Source organism: Triturus cristatus, chromosome 4_2 (genome assembly GCF_964204655.1).
Source record: "Triturus cristatus chromosome 4_2, aTriCri1.1, whole genome shotgun sequence".
Classification (NCBI taxonomy): domain Eukaryota; kingdom Metazoa; phylum Chordata; class Amphibia; order Caudata; family Salamandridae; genus Triturus; species Triturus cristatus.
The window spans coordinates 193,267,945-193,274,814 of record NC_140586.1 but is presented as its reverse complement, the minus strand read 5'-3'; the positions used below and the strand labels follow the sequence as shown (position 1 = coordinate 193,274,814).

General features: G+C 46.2%; 1 pseudogene; it reads left to right on the top strand.

Annotated features, from left to right (window-relative positions):
• Window positions 1-4,122: 4,122 nt before the first annotated feature.
• On the top strand, window positions 4,123-5,934 carry LOC146833363 (general transcription factor II-I repeat domain-containing protein 2 pseudogene; annotated as a pseudogene).
• The last annotated feature ends 936 nt before the right edge of the window (window positions 5,935-6,870 follow it).

Genomic DNA, 6,870 nt, shown 5'->3' with positions numbered 1-6,870 from the left:
ACTTGGATTGGTCGGGAGCTGGCGGCGTTTAGCCTTCACTCCGCTCTGGACATCTCGGAGGTGCTGGGTCGTGCCCTGGCTTCTTCGGTTGCCCTTCGTCGCCATGCCTGGCTCCGGGACAGTGTGTTCCCGGAGACTGGTCGACAACGGCTGGTGGACCTTCTCTTCAATGGTGCTCTTTTGTTCCATGCCCCTGCGGACTCAGCCATCCAGAGGTTCTTGGCGGGGCTTCGTCCTCCTCCTCCTCCTCCTCCTCCCCCCCCCCCTCCCCCTCCTTCTCCTCCTCAATGCCCTGTGTGTTGATCTGGTTCTTGGAGGAGTTCTTCCGTTGGGGCGGGTCGCCCCGGTTGTCTGTTCTGTGTGCTTCATGGCCACTCGAGTCCTCCTTGCTGAGGCTGTGGTTCTGTTGGCCAGCCCTTTTTGACTGTGTGTTTTTCCCTTGGGTTTTTTACATCATGCTGGGCCTGAGATTGGGCCTTCTGCATTTCCCCTCTGGCTGCTTGATAGGCCTCCTGCGGGATTTTTAGCCGCAGGTCTTTTTTGTTGTCCTCTGCTGCGGAAGTTTCTTCCTAAGAGCTTCCCATGTCTTGGGATGTGACATGCCCTAGGTGGGGCAGGGTTGGCTGTTATATAGCCCTGATATGTGCTGGGGAGTTGTGGTCGCCTGCAGGCTTCTGCTCTTTGTGGTGTTATGGTATGTTGTGGATGCAACCACCACCTTCGCCTTTTTGCTTTGAGCATTTCGTTCTGTGGTGTCCCTGGCGGTGCTTGCCAGTGCCGCCCTCTTGTTCTTTCTGCACCGTTGTGCCTTCTTGGGGCTTTAGTGGGACTGACATCATGCCTTCTCCGCTGCTTCCAGTGGGCCTTGCACTTGGTTCTGCCTCTTCTCCCTCTGGGGGGGGGATGGTCCCTGACTTCTGGACCCTCTGGCTGGCGCAGTTTGTCCCTGCGGGGCGTTGGACGATTCTTCCTGTGTGACTTTGAGTTCCCCTTTTCGGCTTCCGCCTGCTTCTTGCTGCCGGCACCGTCCTGTCTGGGATTGCCTTTGTTCTACCTCTTCTCCTTGGAGTCTCTAGGTTGCTCTTCTCCTTCGGTGCTCCTTTCCTTGCCTTGGCCTGGGGCGGAGGTTTTTTGTTGCCTCACATGGGCGTGGGGTGTTAAGCTTCTTTGCACCTTGCCTTGTTTCCTCTGCTGTGTAAGGACAGACTATCTTTTTCTCTTCCCTTTGCCTGGGGGACGGGGCTCCTCTTCCTGTTTTTGGACTCTGGCCCCGTGCGGCCCTCTGTTGTGCCCCGGTGGGTGGGGTCCTCTCACAGACCCTCCTTCCCCTTGGGTATGGCTAGGGTATCTATTCTACGTGAAGGAATCTGCGGCTAGTAGTCTCTATCAGATGTACGAGTTACTTACCTTCGGTAACAATGTATCTGGTAGAGACGATTCTAGCCGCAGATTCCTTCACGGCCCACCCTTCCTCCCCATTCTGCGAGGGCTTGTGATTTGGCTGTGTCTTCTATGTGTGCATTCTTTCCCTCTTTCTGTCAGATTGTCCCTTTTTCCTCCCCGTTGTCACATGGGAGTATAGGTTTTTTGGTACTTCTTGCTCTCTTCGGTCCTTGAGGTTGGGGTCTTTTGACTGTGCCTCTGCCCTTGTTCCTGATGGGGGTTGTCGCACTCTGTGATGGGGATGTCTTGGAGTTTTGTCGTTCCCTGTGTGTCCCCGACTGGTTCCCCTTCCTTGTCTTAGGCTGGGGTTGTAGTCCTGTTGCATGTAATCGTGACATTTTCACATATGTCCCTTGTCTCGGGGTGGGGGGGGGGGGGGGGGGGAGGGCTGTCGCTGTACTGGCAGGGTTGCTGCTCTGTTATTTAATCTTTCCCTGCCTTTGGGTACTGCAGTGCTGGGCACTGCTCTTTATGGTGTTCAACACCAATCCTTTTTTGATTCTTTCGCACACTGTTCCTATACTCTTAGTTTTGTCTGCTGGTTCCGTGTTGTGGCGCAGAAAAGTTCTCCCAAGAAAACTGACTTGGGCGCACCGGGGTGGGTCTTATGTGACCTCGCTGACATTACGTACGCGGACGACGCCTGGGCGGAGTCGCGTGATGCCGCCCCCCCGGCGCGCATGGATGCTGGGCAAGAAAGTTTTCCGGATCCGGTCTGGGGATAATTCTACGTGAAGGAATCTGCGGCATGAATAGTCTCTACCAGATACATTGTTACGAAGGTAAGTAACTCGTACGCTAATACCATAATACTTGGCGGTCAGACAGTCGATTGTAGTTCAAACAGGCTGCACAATAATTAGGGCACCTGGTTTTTTATGTCATTTATTTTTGGGATATTTCCGTCTGTATTTATCCATATTTATTTTTGAGCCGTTTTATTTGTAAATATCCATATTTGTTCTGTGTTTTGCGTATAAATGAAGTTGTAAAACTGTACATTTCCACATCTATTTAACTGATAGATGCACACTCATACTTTTTCTGTCGTGTTTCAGCTATTTAAGCTGCCAAATATTACGTAACAATATATCCACTTGTAAATACTAGCATTATTATAATAATAATTGTTGTTGATGTATGGCATTATTTAAAGAAATTTCATCCTGTTTTTTAATTTCCCATGCTGTTCAACTGCTGGCCTATAATACACGAAAGACCGAACGGAGAGTCACTTAAAAGAAGCACAATTTTCTGCATGTATCTACTTTTAAAAATAAATGCCGACAGAAAACATTGTTTTCTGTCTGTATTTATCTGTAAAAATCTGCACAAACAGAAAATAGGGAGCCTTAATAATCATTCCCAGTTCTCCAATATTGGGTATTTGATATGCTCACATGCTTGAATAATCACAATCATTGGGTTGGGATTGCCATGATACAAATTGAGAGCAGTACAATGTTAAGTATAGGCAGAAAACCTTGACATAATAACAAAAGAAGCCAATCACATAATTTTAAAATGGCCCAAAGCTCAGCTAATCCGCATGCACTTCATCCATGTCCCCAGACTACGATTTCTACTATAATTCACGTGTGAAGGGGTTCCCTTTGAGCTCTCCTCAGTCAGCCTCATAAGTAGAAATTATTTCTCTTTTTACTTATGAAAGGAAATTCATTTCTTTAATCTGTAATTGTTGAGTCTACTAAAAATGCTATTTTTCGACTGTATCTTGTGGCAGGAAAAGACTTTCATTCAGAAGACCCTCCGCAAGCACTGCATATATTGGTTATATCCTTACAATAAGGCGAAAGACTAATGGTTTGTGTGGAAAAGGTTTGGCATATTTTAAAGACCAAGAGGTTAGAACTTTTAACATGTCTCCGGAAGACCAAATAGGGAGAAATCTATACCTTAGAAGAGTAGCATGAGGGTACCTAAAAATCATCAGGTAAAGCGCATAAAAGAGAACATCCTTCCTCTGAGTGCTCTCCTAAACCTTCTTTTAAATCAAAATGCTGAACTTCTGAGGAGCCTGCAAGGAAGTCTCTTTGAAACATCTGGGAAACGCAGTGAATGTCTTCTGATGTATACTGACGGAAAAATCCATTGTGAATCTGTCTAAAAACCATCAATCAAAACACCTACTCCAAAGAGACCCTCTATAGCAGCGGTGTCAAACACAAGGCCCGCTGGCCGAATCCGGCCCGCCAGACCTCGTCATGTGGCCCGTGTAGCCGCCGCCAGCCTTCACCGTTTATTCTCGCTTTTATTTTGACACAAGAAAGCCTTCACCTTATTCTCGAAAGTCGCCTCTTCAGCGCATGCGCGGCCGCCTCTTCAGCGCATTGCGCGCCAGCCTACAAGCCAGGGAACGTCTGCCTTTTAGCGCCGCCGGCCGTTCTACAGGAAACCTCCACATTCCATGCATTGAGGAAACCTCCACTTGTTTTTATATTGAGCGCATGCCATCCTGTGACAGATCCAACGGCTGCCTGAACCCTTCTCTCCTGTACTGTAAGTACATATGATGTATGTGGGGGGGAGGGGGGGTCTGCTTATTAGGGGGGGTCTGCTTATTATTCTGCTTAAAAAACTTTGGATATACTGACCACTTCCGTGTCACTTTACAGTGGTATAGGGACCATAAACTACAATCAAATTAATAACCCAAAAATGTCCAAGAAAAGAAAAGTTGATGCAGAGGGAAGGCAATTTCAGGAGAGATGGGAAAGTGAATACATGTTTGTGATTAATGGAGACAAGCCGGTATGTCTTATTTGCTATGAGGCAGTGGCAGTGATGAAGGAATACAATTTGCGCCGGCACTTTGAGACCAAACATGGAGCCAAATTTGCTAACCTTAGCCACCAGGAAAAGCAACAAAAGGTCCAAGAATTAAAAGGTAGCCTGCATTCTCAACGGAATATTTTTGCAAACATGACAGCAAAAAATGATGCAGCAGTGAAAGCCAGCTATCTTGTGGCTATAGAAATTGCGCGAGCTTCAAAGTGCTTTTCAGAAGGTGCATTTGTAAAGCAGTGTATGCTGAAGGTATGTGAACAGGTGTGCCCTGAGCAGAGACAGGCTGTTAGCAATGTCAGCTTGTCAAACACCATCACAGACCGAGTCAGGGACCTAGCCTGTAATCTTAAAACAAAGTTGGCTGAAGAGGCATGCAGTTATCTGGCATTTTCATTAGCTGTTGATGAAAGCACTGACAATACTGATACAGCTCATCTAGCTATTTTTGTAAGAGGTGTGAAGGAAGACTTATCTGTCAGTGAGGAGCTCTTGGATGTGGTCGCCATGTATGGGACAACAACTGGGAGGGACATCTTCAATGCAGTGGAGGAATCCGTAAATAAAATGAAATTACCGTGGGAAAAGTTGGTGGGACTTACTACTGATGGCGCTCCAGCAATGTGTGGAGAGAGAAATGGCTTGGTTGGACTGTTAAAAGAGAAAATGAAAAAAAGTAATTGTCACACGCCGCTGATAACTTATCACTGCATTATCCACCAAGGAGCTCTGTGTGGCAAGGTTCTGCAACTGGATAACATAATGTCCACAGTCACGAAAACAGTGAATTTTCTGCGTGCACGGGGTCTGAATCATCGTCAGTTCCAACATTTTTTGAAGGAGGTGGGCATGGAACATACAGATGTGCCATACCATACAGAAGTAAGGTGGCTGAGTAGGAGCACCGTTCTCAAGAGATTTTTTGAGCTTTTGGAAGAAATTACTCTTTTTATGCAAAGTAAAGGGAAGCCCTTGTCAGAACTGTCAGATCCAAACTGGCTGTGCGATTTTGCCATGTTGTGTGACATAACAGAGCATCTCGCCCAACTGAATCTGAAGCTGCAGGGCCGCAAACAAGTCATAACCTCAATGTATGAGGCAATAACAGCTTTCCAGGAGAAACTGCGCCTATGGAAGTCACAGCTTGAAAAAGACAGTCTTGCCCACTTTCCTATCTGCCAGAGCATCTCAACCTCATTCCCAGGTACTTTTTCATGTGCTCGATTGGGTACCAAAGTGAATCGGCTGATTGATGAATTCAATCGACGCTTTTCTGACTTTAAAGGACAAAACTTAACCTTTACCAGCTTTGCCAATCCCTTCAACATCGATGTTGACAGTGCACCACATCACCTTCAAATGGAATTAATAGAACTTCAGTGCAACAGCAGCCTGAAAGCGAAATTCCAGGATGCGACAGTCGACGACTTTTACCGTCTCCTCCCCCCTGCTTTGATGCCACAGCTCCGACTTCACGCTGCACGTGTTCTGTCCATGTTTGGGAGCACCTATCTATGTGAACAGATGTTTTCAGTCATGAATCTGAACAAGACCAAGCTCAGATCACGCATCACTGATGATAACCTCCATGCTGTTTTGCGGATTGCTACAGCACAAGACCTAACGCCAGACATCGATGGACTGACCTCAGGAAAACGATGTCAGCCATCTAGTCAGAAAAGTTAAAAAAAAGTTAATGCCTTGTGTTTGCCATATGTGTAATAAACAGTGTTTGGCAATATTTGTATGTTTAAAAAAAAAAAAAATTACTGTCTGTTACCAAAAATCATTTTTCAATAAATTGTACAATAATTGTACATTTGAATATCTACTTGCCATTATTCTGACTGTTTCTGCTTTCAGAGCTAGTTATTACAAAAAACAGTAATAATTGAATGCAGTGACAATTTATGATAATAAATAGTGGACACATAGTCCTACAGATACAACCGGCCCTTTGAGGGTGACCAAACTGCTGATGCGGCCCCTGATGAATTGGAGTTTGACACCCCTGCTCTATAGGGTCTGCTTCCAAATCCAAACCAATTTCTTCTTTACTGTCAACTAGACCAGCTTCGGTATCGCAATCAACGAAAAAACCCTAATTGGCGGCAACGCCACCAGCATAGCTGAAGACATTTTCGCCGTCGACATAGACCAGAACATCAACAATTACGACTGCAACACCTTCGATATTAACCTCTTCGGTGCCCATGACGAGCTGCACTCGTCATGGGCCGCGGTGGCGCTGTGCCCATGACGAGTCCAGCTCGTCACAAACCCCGCCCGCTAATGTAACGGCCGGCACAGGGCGGGGAAAGTGGCGGGCACCGAAGGGGTTAACACTATTGCTAAATATTTAGTCTATATGTAATGCAACACCATCTAAGACGATACCATCTGCAAAACTTCACACCCGAAATAAGGATGCCAATATCACCCTCATCTTGTTAAAAAAGCATCTCAATGCCACTCATACCAGAACAGACCTCACCTAGCAAGATCTCTTCATACTAGTCTCACAAACTTTTCAATACTAAATGTTCTGAAGAAGATGAGGATTGCAATGATAGTCTATTTGGACTTGCATGTAGACCACAACTAAGGGTCTTGTATCAAGAC